The sequence below is a fragment of the Acanthaster planci genome, linkage group LG10 (assembly GCF_054643075.1).
Source record: "Acanthaster planci isolate LZ-2023a linkage group LG10, COTS_SCS, whole genome shotgun sequence".
Taxonomy (NCBI): domain Eukaryota; kingdom Metazoa; phylum Echinodermata; class Asteroidea; order Valvatida; family Acanthasteridae; genus Acanthaster; species Acanthaster planci.
The window spans coordinates 17,045,174-17,067,815 of NC_141786.1; the positions used below are offsets into that span (position 1 = coordinate 17,045,174).

The 22,642-nt window shown below is 44.2% G+C and overlaps 1 long non-coding RNA gene across 22 annotated transcripts in view; it reads right to left on the reverse strand.

The window, feature by feature from the left end:
- LOC110990533 (uncharacterized) overlaps positions 1 to 22,380 on the reverse strand; it is a 270,020-nt gene extending 247,640 nt beyond the window's left edge. For 3 of the 22 annotated variants that reach the window (XR_015426943.1, XR_015426947.1, XR_015426946.1), the window contains exons 1-4: positions 22,285 to 22,358; positions 21,745 to 21,858; positions 20,129 to 20,319; positions 18,992 to 19,108 (exon numbers count right to left, since the gene is read on the reverse strand). This is a non-coding gene — a long non-coding RNA (uncharacterized LOC110990533). The other 19 variants (XR_015426962.1, XR_015426956.1, XR_015426955.1 and 16 more) reach the window with 16 other exon arrangements.
- Positions 22,381 to 22,642: the final 262 nt, after the last annotated feature.

The following is a 22,642-nucleotide window of genomic DNA, read 5'->3' on the forward strand; positions in this document are numbered from 1 at the left end:
GATTCCACAGCAGCCCTTGGTGGAGGAACTCGACTCTCCTCCCAAGATGGCCAAGATCAAGAAGGCGATCCACCAGAACCAGCTCTGGCAGAGAATCAGGGGAGGACAGCATAACTGCAGAGATCTACAAAGCAGTAGGCCCTAATGCCCTCAATGCCTTCCACAACACTCTGCAGAGTGTCTGGAATGAGAAGATGCCGGATGGTTTCCTTGACACCCTCATAGTCTCCTTGTACAACAGCAAAGGAAGCAGGGCGGACTGTGGCACGGGCATCTCACTCCTCTCTCTTGCCGGGAATATCTTTGCATGGGTCATCCTCAACAGACTGGTCAATATCTCTGAGCGAATTCTCCCCCAAGCACAGTGCAGCTTCAGACATGCCAGAAGCACAGTGGACGTGATATTCATTGTGAGACAACTACAAGAAAGTGTACAGAACAGAACATGCCCTTCTACACGGTGTTCATCGACTTGACCAAGGCGTTCAACATGGTCAACAGAGAAGCTCTCTGGACCATGCTTGAACCAATTGGATGCCCAAAGAAGTTCATCAAAGTGATACGGCTCTTTCACGACGGCATGACTGGTCAGGTCTTCACTAGTGGTAAACCGACCAAGGAGTTTGCAATCAACTACAGTGTGAAACAGGGCTGCGTCTTGGCGCCGGTCCTGTTTTATATCTTTTTGGCCCACATGCTGTTCTACGCTGAGCGAAACCTGGAGAAGGGATTCTTCATCCATTATCGCATAGATGTTCCCTCTTCAACCTCCCTCGCCTCACCGCAAAAACCAAGTGCCGCTTCGACCTCATTCAAGAAGCACTCTTTGCCGATGACTGCGCACTGATCGCCCACTCAGATTCTGACCTACACCTCATGCTGGACCGCTTCTCAGAGGCCTAGAGCTGTTCGGCCTGAAAATCTCAGCAAGACTGGAGTGATCCACCAGCCTGCTTCAAACAATGATTCCCCTCGCCAACTATCACCATTGATGGTACCCGACTCTCAAACATCCAGAACTTCACGTAACTGGGAAGCATCATCTCACACAATGACTCCCTCGACAAGGAGATTAACACCTGCATCAGGAAAGCAAGCCAAGCGCTAGGAAGGCTCCACAACAGAGTCCTGAACCAGCCCAACAAACGCCTGATGACCAAATTCAAAGTTTACAATGCTGTCGTTCTCCCCTCGCTCCTCTATGGATGTGAATCACGGACACTATATCGCAGGCACATCAAAAAGCTGAAGAGCTTCTACATGCGTGCTCTCCGCTCCATCCTTGGTATCCAGTGGTATGACTGCTTCACAAACCTCATGGTCCTGGACCGTGCAAATTTTAATAGTACAGTATCAGAGCTAATCAAGGCCCAGGTGAGATGGGTGGGGCACGTCATTCACATGGAGGGAGCACCGGATGCCAAGACACCTGCTGTACAATGAATTAGTGTGTGGCAAACGAAGCAGGGCTGGCCAAAGAAGAGGTTCAAGGACTGTGTCAAATCTTACCTTCAGATGTGCAACTCTCACGCCAGTAACAGACCACTATAGCAATCGCTCGTGCTCAAGGCCAGCTCCAGGTTCGAGGAGGCCCATCAACAACATCTGATTGTAGCAAGGGAAAAATGCCACCAGCGAGACAGCCGGCTGACAACAATGACTGACTTGTGGTGCCCCCACTGTTCCAAACTTTGCGCATCCAGCTTCGGATTGCGCAGACACCTTCGAGTTCATCAAGTTGCTATAAAACGATGACGTCTTCTTTGAATCTGAAGGACCACTACCAGATGTACCTGACTTGCGCCCGTTTGTACCCCACACGCGTTCACAGTTTCATGCTTAATATTTTTTATCAAAATGTGGCTGACTTTTTGCGCCTGTTTGTACCCCACATGCACCCCCAATCTAAACAAAACATAAGTTTGAAATAATGGGTGCATGTGGAGTACAGACGGGTGCAAGTTAGGTACATTTAAGAAAAAGAAATACTAAGTATAAAACTGTGGGTGCATGTGGAGTACATTTAAGAAAAAGAAATACTAAGTATAAAACTGTGGGCGCATGTGGAGTACAAATGGGCGCAATTGAGAAAAAGAAATACTAAGTATAAAATTGTGGGCGCATGTGGAAGACAAACAGGTGCAAGTCAGGTACATTTAAGACAAAGAAATACTAAGTATAAAATTGTGGGTGCATGTGGAGTACAAATGGGCACAATTGAGAAAAAGAAATACTAAGTATAAAATTGTGGGCGCATGTGGAGGACAAACGGGTGCAAGTCAGGTACATTTAACCCTCCTATGCTGAAGTCACTCTTTGGGTCACTTAGTAAACACCTTAAAGAAGCACAGCTGTGTCGTGTTGTGCACTGCACCAACTGTTCCTCACAGGAATATCAGATTGCACTTTTGTGCTGCCCAACAACTGTGCTTCACTTTTTCATGTGCATAATTGTGCAGTAAACCAAATGCAGTGAAGAGGACTGCACAAAACACCCTGGGTCAATTTGTGCTGGCAATCTACTGTGTACACACTGAACCTGTGCATGTTTGAGTTCCATATAGAAAATACATGCTCACCAATGACTGTGGGCATTTGTGCACATTTGTGCTGTAAAACCAAAGGAGGGTTAAGAAAAAGAAATACTAAGTATAAAATTGTGGGCCCTTGTGGAGAACAAACCGGTGCAAGTCAGGTACACTTGAGAAAAAGAAAGAGTAAATATGAAATTGTGGGCGCATGTTGAGTACAGACAGGGCACGTCAGGTACAGGAGCCTACCTGTATAGTACATGGTTTATTCTAGTTACGTCATATGCTGTATTATTAAAGACCATACCCAGCTTGCACCCAGAGAGCGTCTCCCTACCTATAACTTCATAAATATGCATATGTGTGATGTGAAAGGGCTGTAGCTTTGCATTTGTTGTCGCTGTATTGAAATGAATATATGCAGTACACTTCATTTCAGTTTATGATTGGTGGTTGGGATGAAAGCGCTGGAGTGGTTGTAGTTTCGTGATTGCTTGGTAGTGGCATGATCGTAGCATGGTTGCTGCAGAACATCTGTTATTGGCATGGCAGCAAATGAAAAATTCAAATTCAAATTTACGCAAGTTCAGGGGGGGGTTTAAATTTACTGAAATTCTGATACATGAATTCCATAAATTAAGAAATACTTCATTGTAAAATCAGCTTGTTATTAGAGTTCTAGCTGAGGAATGGATTTCTTTTGTTTATTTGTGAAAAAAGTCAGGAATTGCTTAAAACCGATCTTGCATTAGAATCAGCAGGAAAAGCATTGTCGTCACTCCAGTCGATTGGACGAGTTTAAAATTCAAAGCTTACATTGGGGAAAAGGTTTTGTAGTATCTAAACACACACAGTGCACTACTGGCAAGTTTCAATGAAATTGGGCATTTTTCAGACGCAATCCGAGTGAACAACTTTGCAATTCAAAACTGAAAGAAAAAGGCTGTATCATACATACAAGTATTTCGATACTTTAAGACGGTCATCTTGTCAGCCAGACGCTACATGTACATGATTTCACTTATTCAGTGCGCTGCCATAGTGTACATTTGTACATGTATATGCACAAAGCTGGAGCAACGGCTCTGTGTCTGCAGTGGTTAACTGTTGTCAGTCACCTTTGCCGTCTGCGGTCACAAGCCCTGCCGAGATGAGGTCTGGGATCAGGCTTATCACGCATTGGACCAGCAATGCAAGGTAAAAACCGGAAAGCATGTATTGAACAGCGTGTCAGGTTCACTGATCGTGTTAGAGTGATGGCTTAAATTCTGACCCTCACTCAAGTAGCATGATTAGAGGCTCAAGATCCCCCAATGAAACTGCTCAGAGCTAGGATTGATTACTTAAGCCTGGATGGTTAGAAGCTCAAGTTCACCTGCTGGTTCATGTTGCTCAGACTAGAGCTACGATTGGTCACTCAAGTCTGGATGGTTAGAGGCTCAAGTTCACCTGCTAGTTCATGTTGCTCAGACTAGAGCTAGATTGGTCACTCAAGTCTGGATGGTTAGAGGCTCACATTCAATAGCTGGTTTGTGCCTGTGTCCATGAACAGGACATTTCAACCCTTCTATAATAACAGCATATTAGATGGAGGGATTCAGGCCATTTGAATGGGATACTTACATCAACATACAGGTCAGAACACCTGGACGATCATTCTTGTGATGGTTTGCCGGTGAAAGGAACTATAGAAAAAAAACAGTGAACTCTGGCGGGAAAAAGATAGGTGAAAATCTGTGATTAGGTGGTTACACCTAAGACAAGTTTGACTGATGACGGTGGTTAAGTGCTTTGATATATGTCAGCCAAATGATGGACGATAGAAGGAAAAGAGGAAAGATTAGAAAACAAAGAATAAGAATGGAAAGACCGTGCCACTTCTATTTTTAACAGGGATAGGAACAGGATCAACAGTTTTGTGAAGGATGGACTCATTGATAGTGAAGCACAATTCAGCAAATTGTAGAAAACAATGAATTACCTCCCCCCACAATGCCTTCACATGGGGGAGGGTGTGCACAGAGAACCTACAATGCCTCCAGAAGGGGAGGGTGTGCACTGAGAACCCACGATGCCTCCAGAAGGGGAGGGTGTGCACAGAGAACCCACGATGCCTCCAGAAGGGGGAAGGTCCACAGAGAACCCACAATGTCTCAACAGGGGGAAGGGTGTGCACAGAGAACCCACAATGCCTCCAGAGGGGGGAGGGTGTGCACAGAGAACCCATGATGCCTCCAGAAGGGGGAGGGTGTGCACAGAGAACCCACGATGCCTCCAGACAGGGGAAGGTCCAAAGAGAACCCACAATGTCTCAACAGGGGGAAGGGTGTGCACAGAGAACCCACAATGCCTCCAGAGGGGGGAGGGTGTGCACAGAGAACCCACGATGCCTCCAGAGGGGGTGGGTGTGCACAGAGAACCCACGAAGCCTCCAGAAGGGGGAGGGTGTGTGCCAAGAACCCACGATGCCTCCAGAAGGGGGAAGGTCCACAGAGAACCCACAATGTCTCAACAGGGGGAAGGGTGTGCACAGAGAACCCACAATGCCTCCAGAGGGGGGAGGGTGTGCACAGAGAACCCACAATGCCTCCACAGGGGGGAGGGTGTGTACAGAGAACCCACAATGCCTCCACAGGGGGAGGGTGTGCACAGAGAACCCACAATGCCTCCAGAGGGGGGAGGGTGTGCACAGAGAACCCACAATGCCTCCACAGGGGGGAGGGTGTGTACAGAGAACCCACGATGCCTCCAGAGGGGGGAGGGTGTGCACAGAGAACCCACAATGCCTTCAGAGGGCGGAGGGTGTGCACAGAGAACCCATGATGCCTCAAGAAGGGGGAGGGTGTGCACAGAGAACCCACGATGCCTCCACAGGGGGGAGGGTGTGCACAGAGAACCCACAATGTCTCCAGAGGGGGAGGGTGTGCACAGAGAACCCACAATGTCTCCACAGGGGGAAGGGTGTGCACAGAGAACTCACAATGCCTCCACATGGGGGAGGGTGTGCACAGAAACCCCACTACAGTCGACTCCCGTGATTACGAGGGCCGGTGGACTTTCACAATTCTGTCGTTATAGCCGGAGCGTCGTTAAAAACCAGAGCACAATTTTTCACACTCATTTTGCACAGGTTTATAGCCACGTACATGTCTGTTGGAATCATGTACAGGTACACAGATACCGCACGCCAAACACATGAAAAGACGATGTTATGTGTCTCTTATTGATGCTGAATTTTTATCTAATGTTGACGAATAAAATGATACAAATAAAGTACATTTAAAAGTCAAACATTTGACAACCTGGATCAGAAGAAGCCGAAAAGATTAGCCGAGAGAGAAGAAACATTCAAGTACGTCACACGTCCTGAGTGTACGTTTTGCTTTCGTCATGAATTGGCTAAAACCTGTCAAAAGAGGGCACCACTATTACCAGTACCGGTATGTCCGGGGCCGCAATGTCATTGATTAAAGATCGGCGAGATGAAACAACATTACATTGAAGTTGCATTGATAAGGCGTTGACAGACTGAAAAAACGTATGATGCCCGAATCAGGACAAAAGGTTTGTCGTTGACAGCTGCACATAACACGGTTTGGAAAAAAGTCGCTGTAAATGGGCTGAGAACAATATTTTTGCTCGCATAGGGTCGGCACAAATCGTCGTTGTAGGCGGAGTCTCGCAATATTCCTGCACGTAATAACCAAATATTTCTCCATAGCAATGAACACAAATTGTTCCGGACTGGAAGAATATGCTCGTTGCATCCAGGTTATTGTTATGACAGAGCTTGTAATAACGGGAGTCGACTGCATACCTCCAGAGGAGGGAGGGTGTGCACAGAGAAACTACGATGCCTCCAGAAGGGGGAGGTGTGCACAGAGAAGCCACTATGCCTCCAGAAGGGGAAGGTGTGCACAAAAAACCCACGATGCCTCCAGAAGGGGAAGGTGTGCACAAAAAACCCACGATGCCTCCAGAAGGGGAGGGTGTGCACAGAGAACCCACGATGCCTCCAGAAGGGGAAGGTGTGCACAAAAAACCCACGATGCCTCCAGAAGGGGAAGGTGTGCACAGAGAACCCACTATGCCTCCAGAGGGGGGAGGGTGTGCGCAAAAAACCCACGATGCCTCCAGAAGGGGAAGGTGTGCACAGAGAACCCACGATGCCTCCAGAAGGGGAAGGTGTGCACAGAGAACCCACTATGCCTCCAGAGGGGGGAGGGTGTGCGCAAAAACCCACGATGCCTCCAGAAGGGGGAGGGTGTGCACAGAGAACCCATGATGCCTCCAGAAGGGGAAGGGTGTGCACAGAGAACCCATGATGCTTCCACAGGGGGAAGGTGTGCGCGCAAAGAACCCACGATGCCTCCAGAAGGGGAAGGTGTGCGCAAAAAACCCATGATGCCTCCAGAGGGGGAAAGTGTGCACTGAGAACCCACGATGCCTCCAAAGGGGGAGGGTGTGCGCGCAAAGAACCCACGATGCCTCCAGAAGGGGGAGGGTGTGCAAAGAGAACCCATGATGCCTCCAGAAGGGGAAGGTGTGCACAAAAAACCCACGATGCCTCCAGAGGGGGAAGGTGTGCACTGAGAACCCACGATGCCTCCAGAAGGGGGAGGGTGTGCACAGAGAACCCATGATGCCTCCAGAAGGGGAAGGTGTGCGCAAAAAACCCATGATGCCTCCAGAGGGGGAAGGTGTGCGCAAAAAACCCATGATGCCTCCAGAGGGGGAAGGTGTGCACTGAGAACCCACGATGCCTCCAGAGGGGGGAGGGTGTGCACAGAGAACCAACAATGCCTCCAGAGGGGGGAGGGTGTGCACAGAGAACCCACGATGCCTCCAGAGGGGGGAGGGTGTGTACAGAGAACCCACAATGCCTCCAGAGGGGGGAGGGTGTGCACAAAGAACCCACGGTGCCTCCAGAGGGCGGAGGGTGTGCACAGAGAACCCACGATGCCTCCAGCAATCAGGCAAGGAAGACAAAGATATATAAAAAAGTTAAATGCAAGACAGTCCACAGGTCATCTTACAAAGTGACCCAGGGTCTTTTGTGCAGTCCTCTTCACTGCATTTGGTTTACTGCACAGTTATACACATGAAATAGTGAAGCACAGCTGTTGGGCAGCACAAAAGTGCAATCTGATATTCCTGTGAGGGACACTTGGTGCAGTGCACAACACGACACAGCTGTGCTGTGCTTGATGTGTTTACCAAGTGACCCAAAGGGTGACTTCCGCATAGGAGGGTTAAAGCACACGATTTCAGAGACCGATGTTGCACATATTTCATGGAGTCAGTAAGCAGTAAGCACGGCAAATGGCACACTTACTGTTTCTCTGATGGAAAATTTGCTCACCTCAATGACACAACAGTGAAAAACTGTGTGGGTATTACCATTAGAAAGGTTACTTTTCTACTGTAGTAAGTACATGTACAACTTTAAAGCAGCTCCATAGGCCTTTTGACAAGGCTGCCATGTCTGTCTCGTTCCCTTTTGGCCCACTGGCAGTAATGTAACTTTACATATTGATAAAAGGGAAGAGACTATTTTTTCTTTCCAGCTTCAATTTGGTAACACAGTTTTAAATGGTAGAAAAGTGAACTGGCTGCCCTGTGAGAGAAGTCCATGAAGCTAGGCCCCGTTCTTAGCAGTAGAGTGCTTTCAAGTACACTATACTTTAACAAGACAAAATAAACGGCAAGGGTCAGTGCAACAGTGAACACTTGACAACCTAACATGATTAGGTGGGAAGGTGTGCTCAGACAGCTAGTGAACATGGGTCAACATGAGGGTCTTACCATGGACCATGCTGGAAAGCTGAACATGATTGGGGGAAGGTGTGCAGAGAGAGCCAGTGAATGGGGGTCAACATGAGGGTCTAACCACGGACCATGCTGGAAAGCTGAACATGATTAAGGGGGAAGGTGTGCTCAGAAAGCCAGTGAATGGGGGTCAACATGAGGGTCTAACCACGGACCATGCTGGAAAGCTGAACATGATTAAGGGGGAAGGTGTGCTCAGAAAGCCAGTGAACAGGGTTCAACATGAGGGTCTAACCACGGACCATGCTGGAAAGCTGAACATGATTAGGGGGGAAGATGTGCAGACCTGCCAACGTTTAGAATCGTAAAAGTGTATTCGAAGGTTCAATAAAAATGTGTATTTTCCCAAACAAACAGCAAAGGCAAGCTCACAAGTACCTTTGCGTGACTATTTGAACTTTAATACTTTACTAACTCGTGTAGGCTTAAATGGACCTTATAATTTCCTAGTGTTGCTCCCAGCAGTTCCTTTTTGGTGTGCACATTGCTGCCATGGCCTGGCTGTGGCTTGGGTGTGTATTTTGTGAGAGAGTCTGAAAGGACTGCAGTGCTTAGGCTGAATCTTGAGTCCAATGCATTTTTGCGCACTATGCTGAAAATTCTTTCGTCTTCAGCATTGCTGTGGGAAATGGACAGTATGGTGAGAGCCAGCTTTGACAGGTGTTGATACTTGAGTTGATTGGTTGCTTTGTCCTTGATATGGGAAATATCAAGCCAACTTTAGTGGATTGACGGGGTGTGGGACTACCAAAGGAATGTCCGGTGGAAACACTTGGCATGGCACTCGGTCTTGGTTTATTATCTCTGCATAAATAATCTCCATCTAGGTTCATGCATGGGAAGCCCGCTCTGATAGAAAACATGATACAAAACAAGTGTATTTAGGAAAGGTAATCCTATAGGAGGAATCCAAGAAGAGGGCGCATTTATGTTTGTTTACGATGATGATTGAGGAATGGAATGTATTTCCGACAGTTAAGGATTCTGAGGTTTTGGAATGAAATTTGGTGTCTAACTATTAATCACTCTTTGTAAGGATCAGTTATCTAATTATATAAATTGCTCCTTTAACCCAAAGATTCATTAAAAGGTAGTGAAACAGATTCCGTACCATCCTTTATCCGGCCATTATTTGGTATGGATTTTACGCTCCGTGTCTGAGCGGCATAACAGTGGCTCGCAGGCTTTTTGTTGTCATCATGCCGTGGCACCCTTCGCATCTAAGCTAAATTTTTGCAACACCAACTTTCATCTGCCCTTTTCTCCAACAATGAGTCCAGTTCCCCATCAACCTGGTAGTTTGCAAACTCTATCTCCAACTGGTCTAGTTTGTCCTCTATGATATGAAATCTCTTCACAAAATTCAACACGGGAGAGAAGCCTACTGCAAGTCGTTTGTTGACATTTGCCACCTCTGCATGTTTCAACATCTCATCATTCAAAGGGAATGCTCTGATGACGTATTCACAGACGGTGGTGAAATACTTTCTGACAGACCTGTAGAACTCCTCCAGTTGACTTGATGTGAACAGGCGACTACTAATGACGCCTCTAATTTCCTGACCTAGGATTAGGTCTGCATTTGCTTTTTGGTTGTTTGGATCCTTGTACTGGCATTCCCTCAGGTCTGATAAAGGTTTGACGATGACTGGTCTCACAAATCTCAGCATAACATCTTTGAGAAAACCAATCAATTTCCCATGAAGCACTGGTATCATCGGTTCATCTCTCTGAAGTTCAGATGGGTGAAGAGTGGTAATGTTTGTTTTAAAAACAAACAATAAAGTTTATTGCAGTCACCCAGAAGTGTTGCATGAATGTTTGCAGCTTTTGTGGTTGCACTCTTGTCAGACTTTGGCATTGAGGCTGCATTACCAGCTGGTTTGGTAGCAGTTGATGTGGTGCTTTGCTGTTCTCTAGAAGGGAACTGCTTCTTTCCTAGGACTGCAGCTGTACTCCTGGCCACCGCAGTTGATGTAGGTTTCTCCTTGGGGATTGTGTAGGCACCGATTGCCCTGGCAAAATCATTGCTGCTGCTCTGTGGACTGTCAACTCCTGAGCTCTTTCCAGCGCATGATGCTGTTGTAACGCTTGCACTCTCTTTGGTTTGCTTCGATTTCTCTTTCTTTGGTTGATTTGAATCGTCCTCATTCTTTCTTTTCGCTGACCCATGACCAGCTTCCTGCTTGAATTATTCTAGCAATGCAGGCCACTGTTCGATCAGTCATCGGATGCACACGTTTCAATATCTTGTGATTTTCTGTGCCACACGCAGGTTCTGCACTCCTTTCAGTTCTTTGTGGCGCTTGGACGACTTCTCCAAATAATAGTAGATGGAGATCAGTACATCAACTGCAGTGAAAGGCAAAGTGGAAGCTCCGATTCTACTGCAAAGTGAAGACCGTGGCAGGGGCATCCAAGAACAAATACATCTGGATTCTCCTTCCTCATAAATGCTGCTACACCTGCATGAATGCCCATCATCACAGATACGTTGTATGCGGAGAAGCAAATGCAATTCTTCCACGGGATCTGCTTTTCTTGCAAGGCTTTGTTGAGTAGTGAAAAAATGTTTTCCCCGTTGACCTTTCTTCAGTAGTAGCGATCTCCAGTAACACACCCACAACTTTGTTCAGTTTCATCAAAGTAGCGAGACGACAACTGGATATACATGTAGCTGTTCTTCAGCATCCCTATCAAGGCTACCATCCGTTGACAAGGAGAAAAGCGTTTGTCTCAGTTTCTGTGTGATATCATCTGGGGAAAAAATAAAAGAAACAGGAAAATGCAAGAACCTTTCAGCAATATTTTCAAATAGTTCATTTGGCAAAATGTGACCTTAGTGGTATTTAATGAAACTCATTTTGATTAACTGAATGTGGAAGTGACAACACACAAAAGCACAAGGTTTGAGGATCAAAAATTAAATTAAAAAAGTAACACAGCTAAACCTCAAATGGGGATATGTAAGAAAAATCTCACAAGACAGCAAGTTAAAAAGTGCTAATAGATTATGATGCCTAAGCAGGTGCATGTAGCAACTGCAAGAGGTCATTAATTAGACACAGAAGTGACACAATCCCATCTTCATATACATGTACTGGAATTAAAATTGGTACTTCAGATTGATCCATGCTTTTACATGATTTACAAACCCATCAACATTTTGAACATTCATCCATTATGCATTTATGCATCAATTACAATTGATTCACTGAAATAGAAATGTTGACCCCAAAAGGCCTAGGCTACAGCTACATCATCAATCATGCATCATCATTGCATGGCACTGAATAAAAATTTCCCCCAAAAATCACAAACAACTTGCATGAATGGCAAGTAAAGCCTAAAAAAATATTGCTTTGGCGTAACCCCGCCTACCCTAAAAAAATATCGCCGACCCTAGAATTTTTTGGCTTTCGTTTTTTTGTGTTTATGTGTACTTAAAGTGACGGCATTGCAACAGATTGAAAATAATTTTTTTTTTTTAAATGTTGCGACCGACCTACCCTATTTGTCAGGCTGTTACGCCTACGCCAACCCAACAATTTTTTAGACCTAATTTTCCACAAAATCCACTGATAAATCCAAATGTTAAAACAAATAACAGTTATATGAGTTACTCACCTTTAGTCTGTTCACCTTGGGGTCATGCACTAGCGGTAGTCTTTGTCCTACGACAAGCAAACTGGGATGCAATTTTACTGACTGGAAACATCATCTTTACTATGTCTGTGAAATCATCCGACAACGCGAATGGCAGATTGTGCCAAACTACGTAATCTGTCCAAAGGGTCTCGGCTCTGATGGTATCTTAATCTTCAGACATGAACGCATTCTTCGTTTAAGCGATGTCACAGCATTTACTGCTTTCGATGTGGTGAGGCACATCATAGCTCCCACTTCAGCGAGCGTAATGTTTACCTCTCTGGGAAGGTAATATGAATTCAAATTTCTCTGTATATTCCCTTTTGAAAGATTGCTTCCGTATTGGGGTGTCTTTTTTAGATGTTGAAGCCATCTTCATTCACGCAGTTTTATGATTACGTCGGGAAATTGTTTTGCATGCACATGAACGTACACTCCACAATGCATGCCGATCGGTTTGGTATGAGACATTCTGATTGGTTGATACGTGCTCTACCAGGGCCATGTGTACATCGCGTACACCAATCAGGAACGCTCTACTTTACGAGTTCGCAATATTGAACGGCGCGACATGTGGCTTAGTCTTGCTCACAGCCACTTTAGCTATTTTAGCTTAGATTTCACACAGCGCCCTCTTTTTTCCTGTCCGTGTCAACTTTATTGAAATCCATTTTTTATGCTGATAACAACATACGATCGTATTTTCATCAATTTTTCGTACAAAATATGCCAAAATCGTACTAGTTGGCAGGTATGGGTGTGCACAGAGCGCTAGTGAACATGGGTCAACATGAGGATCTAACCAAGGATCATGCTGGAAAGCTGAACATGATTGGGGGAAGGTGTGCCCAGAGAGCCAGTGAACGGGGGACAACATGAGGGTCTGACCACAGACCATGCTGGAAAACTGAACATGCAATCATACCATTTCATCACAAATGCTGAGTATTCATTTTCCAAGGAATGCCAAACTTCCTTTTTCCCATCTCCATGTAGGTTTCCCGCCTGCAACTTCTTCCCTGTCTCGTAAAAGTGCCAATTCTCACCCTATCTAAGTGCAACTTCAATGGAGAAATTGGAGAAAACTGAAAACATCCCAATACCAATCAACGGAGGTTTTAAGTGCCCCACTGCAGCGTAGGGCACTTCCATTGTTACTCGTACAGAGAACAATAAAGTTGTGCATTCATAGTGCCACCGCACTGAATGGTACATTGTCTTAGTAATTGTATTGATGGCTTCAGAGAACAACAAGGTCATGTTCTCGTACAAGCCACAGCGCTGTTTGCTACATGTAGTAGTATTTTGTAGCTTTCAGTCATACGGTTAAGGCATCCCTTTAAATTACCCATTTCTTGTGTTCGACATCAACTTTCATAGGTACAAAAAAACACAATAATGGTAAGGCATGAGGTCAAAATACAAACGCTTTTGAAAGCGTAGAACGCTTTGTAAACAGTAAGCCCCACCGAAGGTCAACATCGAACAGACGAACGCTTCAGTGAGGCTGGCCAAACCGTTGCGGTCAAGTACACCGTGCACTCATCAGCTTCCAGTAAACAATGACCAGCTCATCACATTACGGCATCAAAGACTTCTGCGGTCTGGTGGATGAGTCATAACAACAGCTCTTTACTTTGCTGCTCCACAGGAGGATTTAGATTGGCAGACTGTTTCAATTTCCTGATAAAAACATGTGTATTGAGTAGTTATGTTCAAGTTGCTAATAAAGTGTGAAATATCTGCGCTGATGGTTTCTAGACCAGTCTTTTCAGGTCTCGATACCCTGTAATCATGATATTTTGTCTCGGTATCGTGAGTTATATACACACCTAATTGTATACCTGCAGGATCGAATATACTAACTCAAAATAGTATTTACCTGAATCATACACGACGTAGTGTTCTGTTCGCCAACATGTAGTTCTAGATAAAACCTCTTTTTTTTGCCCGTTGCACAAGCTGGGATTCAGCATTGCGCACTCGCAGGTTTTCATGCGTAGGATCGAGGAAAACACGTACGCGAACAGGCGTTTTCTACTTCGCGGCCGCACCTGCACAATTTAAGGATACATGTTTTTTCTTGAAGTCAATAGTACATGCGTGCAAGTTGCAATAAGTTTTGTACGTACGATTCTTTTGTACTCTTTTGAATACTTTGTGGCTGCACAAAATTCATGTTGGAAAAACAAACATGTCGGGTTTTATACTAATCTCTGGTGTTTGACTTTACCTATTAAACTTTAATGCAGAGTAAATTAAAACAATAAACACAATTTAATCTAGTGCTGCAGGCGAACCACCGAACCGAGGCAAAAATCATCAAACAAGGCACTTTCGAACCGAACCAAACTGTTGCGTTCGGATGTACGGCTTTAATAAGACATTTCATTAACGGCACGTGGAAATACATAAAAAAAAAAGTAATAAAAAACAAACAACGAAAAATGGATAACGAGTTGTTAACCGTGCTCCACGCATGCGTGAACATACTGAAACTTACAGTGGCCCGCATCATGAGATGATTGTAAAAAGCATATGATGAGAATCACTCAGAAATCAACCAAGAACACGCAACGTAAGGCATTGTCACTGCACAACATTTCTAAATTCTCACTACATCTAATCGTACTCATGTATATTCAGATTTATTGTTTTATTTGCCAATTCCGATAGCTACGCCCTTACACTCCATATGAGGGTAATGACGTCCATATTAGGCCAATGGTCTCATAAACGAAGTGTAAAATGAATTTTGGTTGGATGCTGATCACAGTCGGACTCGATCCGAGGCATCCCTGGATGAAAATTTTGACAAGCAGTTCGGTTTATGCTGTGTTTCAGCACAGCGCGCGAGGAGATTTTTGTTCGCGCCGTGGCCTAACTTGCCTTTCATTTGACATGAAGGGTTTGATCGTAGTGCAAACGCATTGTAATGAAATTTCACCAGATCTTAAAAAACAAAATGCTGTTATCCCTCCAAAAGAGGTTGATGGAAAATCACCTCTTTGGTCACGTGCACACCATCCTTGGAAAGATTAATTCCTCCTGAGATATGCAACAAAAGCCATTTTCATAGTTGAATGTATTTCCCCAAAATAACCAAAATACAATTCACGCGATCTTGTATTCTGTACTGAATAGGAAAGTCCTAATTGAGCATGCTGTTTTTTCTATTTGCACATATCTTAAAATCGTTTTGTTGAGTCAAGCGTGGTTCAAACACAACCGCTTCTGGTCGGCAAAACACGGAAGTAACTTTATGGAATGTACTCGTGGACAAACTCTGGGGAAACAGTTTAGAATGAAAAAGTATTCAAATCAAAGTTGCTCGTGGATGGGGGGAGATGGGAGATTCATATTTTTATACACAGAAATACTATATAGGCCTTTGCAGCACGATCATAGCGAGCCTATCATGTCTCAGTGTGCATTGTACATGTACATGTGTGTACATGTCCGAACCCCAACCGATCCAAAGTTCGGCAAAAAATGTCCGAGCCCTGTCTGAACCAAACCGAACTTTGACACATACTTGCAGCACTATTTGATGCAGAGTTTGACTTTTTTAGTACTTTAAAAAAAATGTTACATGTGACTGAAGTTCAAAATAAATTCATATTGTGTCTATGTGGATATTTCCTTTCAGAGAAGATAGATTAGGCGGTAAAATGAGGCAACCGTGTTTGGCACGTCCTGTCACTCCCATATAAACGTATTTATTTTCCAGTCTAAAAAATGTTTGAAGACGAACAACGATCTTGTGGAGATGTCTTTTTGAAGTTCTCCCTGAATAGGATCTTTTGTTCACAACTATGGCTGTGTAGGCCACAAACTCCATTGTTGTCAGGGTTGCTCGTGAAGCTAGACAGTCCAGGGCAGATGGTTCTTTTCAAACTGTTGAACTGTTCAACACCAAAAGACGAACAGAATGAAGGGGGATTAACACCAACCGTTGAACTCTTTCTAAACCGTCTGTATTTTGACCTCACGCCTAAGCTCAGGTTTCTTTACATTTTGAGAGAGATCATTTATAAAATCCTGAAATCAGGAAAAAATCCTGTCAAATCTCACCCCTGAGCCTTGCTGTGTGCTTCTGTGCCATGCTTTGTGATTCCAACAGGTGCTATATGGTGTCAGCATCACGACATTCACTGGTACTGCAGGCAGAGAAGTAGACGAGTCAGGACACTCACTCATGCCACACTGTAGTCAGGCATCCATGCTGTGGATGTAATAAGAAATTCAATACCTACTAATGCAATGTACGTGTACGTATTGGCTGCACCATGAAGCGACATATATACGACAGTTTTGGTACGCCACAAGGTGACATACCTTTTCAATTTTGTTCACACAATACATCAGTTCATGATGCAAAGGACAGCATGCATGTAACAAGGTTGTTGGGACTTTACAGATGACCTCGTTGTAACAGAGACCTTGTATTATTGGAAAACAGAGAAAGCAAAGATGAAGGGAAACCTAACACTTTTCTTGCTATATTAATTTAAAGCAAGATATGTTGGATTTTAAAAATCAATGTTTGACAACATGTACATCCAACTGAGTTCAATTTGACTCAGTGACTCTGAATTGAAAGGTTGATGTTGCTGTGTTGCACCTTAAAAAACATTTTGAAGTGCTGTTTGCCTTTTCTGACGAGTGTACCATTCAACGGTAATTGGCCAAGAGCCATGTACTCTGAAAAAAAATCAAGAGCAAACTCGAAGAGAAATTGTCAACCTTAGAGTAGTGGAAGAGGATCCAGCGAGGACAGCAGGTACCAGACACATCAAGGAGGAATCTCCAGCTCTACGTGTACAGGTTTGTCTCAATCAAAGGATGGTGACGGAACGCATCCTGTAGTTGGCTTTGGGGATGGGGTCTCACTGTTGAACAAATGACAGATACTAAACGGTCAAGGGCAGGTGGAGAAATGCCTCAAGGGTGAAGTGCACTAATCCAAGCTCTATTGGAAACAATACGAAGCTAACAAAGGGTGAAATGAACTCATCCAACCCCATAAAGTTCAGGGCTGAATAACATGCAAGCTATCATTACTGGTGTTCCTTTCAAAACAATTAATTGATTGTCTTGTCTCAAGTCTTTTCACGTCTTGTCAACTGTTGGTCTGTTAGTCTGTTGCATTTTTAAGTGATAGTTCCCAACCTGCTCACAGCCATTTTTAAAATGGCTTTGCTCTACTTTCCAGTGTTGTAGTCAAGACAAAATATATAAGACTGTCACAAAACCAATACCAGACTTCCAGTCTGAATTCAGGTCAAAAGCTATTCAAAAGAACAGCACAAGAGCATTCCTTTGTCATTGTTCAACCTGTTTAATACTTGAGCTTGGTCTCCTGCATGGTCTTGTGTCTGGCCCTGGATCTGAGTCCTGTGTCTAGACTTGTATCTGGTCTTGTGCCTGGTCCTGTGTCTGGTCCTGTGTCTCGTCCTGTGTCTGGTCCTGTATCAAGTCTTGTGTCTCGTCCTGTGTCTGTTCTTGTGTCTGGTCCTGTGTCTAGTCCCGTGTCTGGTCTTGTTTCTGGTCCTGTGTCTGGTCCTGTATCTGGTCTTGTGTCTCGTCCTGTGTCTGTTCTTGTGTCTGGTCCTGTGTCTGTTCTTGTGTCTGTTCCTGTGTCTGTTCTTGTGTCTGGTCCTGTGTCTAGTCCCGTGTCAGGTCTTGTTTCTGGTCCTGTGTCTGGTCCTGTATCTGGTCTTGTGTCTCGTCCTGTGTCTGTTCTTGTTTCTGGTCCTGTGTCTGTTCTTGTGTCTGGTCCTTTGTCTGGTCCAGTGTCTGGTCTTGTGTCTGGTCTTGTGTCTGGTCTTGTGTCTGGTCTTGTATCTGGTCTTGTGTCTGGTCCTGTGTCTGGTCTTGTTTCTGGTCCTGTGTCTGGTCCTGTATCTGGTCTTGTGTCTCGTCCTGTGTCTGTTTTTGTGTCTGGTCCTGTGTCTGTTCTTGTGTCTGTTCCTGTGTCTGGTCTTGTGTCTGTTCCTGTGTCTGGTCTTGTGTCTGGTCCTGTGTCTGTTCTTGTGTCTGGTCCTTTGTCTGGTCTTGTGTCTTGTCCTGTGTCTGTTCTTGTGTCTGTTCCTGTGTCTGGTCTTGTGTCTGGTCCTGTGTCTGTTCTTGTATCTGATCCTGTGTCTGGTCCTTTGTCTGGTCCTGTGTCTGGTCCTGTGTCTGGTCCTGTGTCTGGTCTTTTTCCCCTGAATAGAAGCACTCAAACCTGGCCTTTATTTCCAAATCCCTCTGCCAAGCAATTTCGTTTTCCAAAAGGAACTGTGGGACAACTGTTTTATACTGATTAGCTTAGCAGAACTTACCACTTGAATAGACTTAAAGCACAAGGACGTAACAAAGTGTTTACCAAATAAAAATGGGGATAGAAATCCAGACATTATTGTAAGTCATGTGAGCCTTCGTGTGACATTAGATGGAGCAAACTTGCAGTCTCGCAGAAGCTGGAAAAATGCAGCTCTGGCATTGGCCGTGTTTTTGATACAAAGAATGGCACACAACAAGTTAGCACAAAACATTTTGGAAGATACAGGCCTTCTCAATCTCAGGATCTTTTTGACAATTTTCCATGCACATGATGTTCTAGCAATAGTGTGCGTTGTTGTCCCGACCTTTCACCCAAAATGCACCAAGGTAAACATTGCATTACGTCATTATGTTTTACGTCTTTTAGTGCATTGCATCCTCAAGATAGATTTGTGGGATCAATACTGAACCCCTGTGAATTCCACAGGTGGGGCTCTCTTGATGAATTATTTCTTTGAGGTTGAGACAGTGTGGCAGAGAGGGGCACACTGTTTTAGGTTCACATGAATTTTAGCCATTGGGACAGTGATGGAAATGTTGATAGAAAATTTCAAATATGTGAAAGACCTGAAGAGTTTACAATGCTTAAAATACAAATTACACGCTATTGGTGAGGACCACAAAATATTGGCACCTCAGTAAAGCAAGTGACGCACCTGTGGATTTTCCTTCCTCAGATTAACTACCAGAACAGAAGCAAATGGCTTGAGAATTCTGACCCAAGGTTTGGAGTTCATTTGGCATGACATTCCAACTGAAGGAGTGGCCATTGCCTACAGCCAACAGAAAGAAGAAATGGTAAACTGCTGGGAGGTATCAGCGATGCCACAGAGGATTATAGTTGTCTAATAAACTCAAATAATTCAGGGGAGATCAAGATAAGATTCTCAACTATGAAGTAGGGTTGGTACTGCTATGGTGGGGACAAGCAACAATGCGTCAGATGACAACTGGTAAAGCTCTGCAAAGTGTGACACTGCTAATTCCTAGTTACTGCACTAACCACAAGAAGACTGGTCATAGACTACATGTAGATGTGAATCAGAGTGAGTTTACAAGGTCAGTGTCTTAAGTGTCCCGAGTGTATCATGCAGAATGCATTGAGGGCGCTATGGACTATATTCTCTGTAGAAGCCAATCCAACTACCTACTGCTGTAATGAATGAGGCTTTTACAGAAAATAGTACCTGTTTGGAACAGGGCTGCAATACATAATGGTATTAACTTATCAAGAACATGTTGATGTGAGTTTCTGTCCTGAAATACACGTAAAATGTACTTCAATGATAAAACTTTGTGTAGTAAATATAATAACTTTTCAAAGTTGATCTTTTCCCACAGAAAAGAAATTAAAAAGAAACTTATAATAAAAAAGATAGTGTTTCAGATTCAAACAAATCTACAATATTAATCCTTTTCCTTCACCACACAAGCCAGCTTGATCAATCTTCTTTTCTTTCTTATATGCCGCCACGACCCCAAATAATGATGCTGAAGCCGTTACGCAACTCTGGTAATACAATATATTTTGACCTTGTTTCTGGGCTGTTCTCTGTAAAAGCCTTGGACCAGGGGCTCTCTCATCAGTATCATGGTGGAGTTTGCCCTCTTTGGTGAACCCTGAGAGCTACATGTATGCTGACTGCGTGGGGTCAAGAGAGGGCCCAATTTCCCCAACAGTGGGAGCACCTTTGGTGGGAATGGTACTTCACTGGTTTACAAATGATTATGCATGTACTGTATAACGGTTGACTCTCTACAAACAAGACTGTGCTTGATTGGACTCTCCTCACCAACATGGGTCTTTCCAGCTGATGCGGGGAGCTTCTGCTCCAGATGGATACTCCTAGCAGACCCTCCCAAGCGAGACATGTTGAGGGGTAGAGATTAGTACAAAGGTACATCATGATGTAGTGTAGTCCACAACTGGTCAGCTTGGCACTGGGGCTGGCAGCATGGAACTTTTTTGCTTTGGACAACTGGTCTAGAAATGAAAACAAACACACTACAGCCTGCAGGCCAGATCCAAATGGGAGAGTTCCCTATACGCACAACACTAACTTTACCTTAAAATGTTATAATAATCATTCGAACGTGATGACATGCCACAAAAATTTAAAGTTAGCCGAGAAACCTTTGAAGTACCCTACATGTCAGAATTTAAGCCGACACGTAAACCAAGCTTAGTGTGTCAGCGTATTACAAGTCAAACAGACACGAAAGAGATAACCGCATACACGAAACACGCTGACCCGTGCATAACAGAGAACACCAACACTGCAATCCGATCTGCTGAGCATAACCATGCACACGCTACCCACAAACCCCAGAACAGCCAGGCCTTTGTTGACTGAAGCAGCCATTTTCCTAGTTTCCCACAACGAAAAGTATTCAATTTGACTGCAGCTCAAGTCATCTTCAAATTCTAGGGAAATGTGGTCAGTAGTTGACCTTGTATGTAGCACGCATCGCAAAATAATTTTCAAAGATAAAGCGTTTTGTTTGGTCATACAGGATCAATGAGAGGGCCATGCAGACAACACTTCTTATTTGTTGGTGCTGCATTTATGATGTAAAATTTATGCAAGTTCAGTGGTTTCTTTTTTTTTAATTTACTTAAATTCTGATACTTCATTGTAAGATCAGCTTGTTACAATGGTTCAGGCTGAGGAATGGATTTCTTTCGTGGTTACTGTTTGTGAAAAAGTTTCTCGCCTAATCAGAAATTGCTTACAACCAATCTAGCATTTAAAACCAGCAGGAAAAGTGTTGCCGTCACTCCAGTCGATCCTGTGGGTTTAATTTTAAAGCTTACATTTGGGAAAAATTTCTGTAGAATCTAAACACACGGTGGACTATTGGCCAGTTTCAATGATAATTGACGTTTTCCAGATGTAATCTGACTGAACAACTTTTGCGATCCAAAACCAAAAGAAAAAGGCTGTATCATACGTATTTCGATACTTCAGGATGGTCATCTTGCCAGCCAGGCGCTACATGTACGTGATTTCACTTATTCGGTGCGCTGCCATGCAGTGTACTGGACATGTACCCAGACGAAGCTAGAGTGACGGCTCTGCGAGTGCATTGGTTCACTACACCTTGTCGGTGACCTTTGAGGTCTGCGGTCACAAGCCCTTCCGAGATAATGAGGTCCGGGGTCAGGTTTATCGTGCATCGGACAAGCAATGTACATGCATGGTAAAAACCGCAAAGCGTGTATTGAACAGCGTGCCAGGTTCATTGATCATGTTAGCATTTCAGCTTGAATTCTGACCTGTGCTGTAGAAAACATTCAGGTTTTCTTCAGATACGGTGTCCATGTAGGTCATGTGCATAGGGATATCAAATGTGTCCGTTTACGGAACTCTTTCCTCAAAATGTTCAAATGTTGTACAGATACATGTACCTTCTGAACTGTGCGGTTGGTTTGGGTCATCCGTCAAGCTCTGCAGTCCGTGGGAACAAAATGGATGACGAACTTCAGACTTGCTTCATCAGTTCTTGGGATAAAAAACCTGCACTGTAATGCAGTGATTGGAAAGACAGCTAAATTACCAGTGCAATACCAACAGTACATGTGCCTTTCTTGCCTGATCAAGCAGTGATTGCTGGGCTGACTACATCATACATGTACATGTACGGGAAGCGTTCCATATATGGACGCCAGTAAATATATTCTAGAGTGACCTATAGTTGTCAGGAACAAAAGCATGTCAACTAAAGTCTTTTTGGGGATGGAAAAAACCAACTCGTTTACATAGACGCAGCAGCAATCAGACCATTCCAATCCAACATGGCAATACATGTACATGTACATGTATGTAGTGAAGTACATGACTCAATGACTTTACGCGTACATTCTCAAAACTTACATAATCTAAAAATGCACTCTTCCCTTTTATTCTAATTCAAATAAACATTATAATCCCTTTGCTGAATACTGTACCAAAAGCTTAATTTCGTGGCCTGACAACACGCTTGGTCCACTCACTGTGCCTCTGCTCAGCTAGCTGGTTTGCACATGCTCGACAGTCTGTAATTAAAGCGCCCCCCTGATTCCAGCTACAACATAAATAGCGCCCTCAAAGAAAGCTCCTTCAACACGAAAAAAGAGAGGGACAGAGTCCACCCCCCTCCCCCGACATTTTTGCCGATAACGCCGCAGTACGTTTTTCCAGGAGTTGTGCCTTTGGGTTTTTTTTAATAACTCTTTGCAGTCATTTCACCCTATTTTTGCAAAATATGGAAAACTGTTCTCTCACAGCGCGCCATTTTCCCGAGTTGGATGATGAAATTCAAAATGA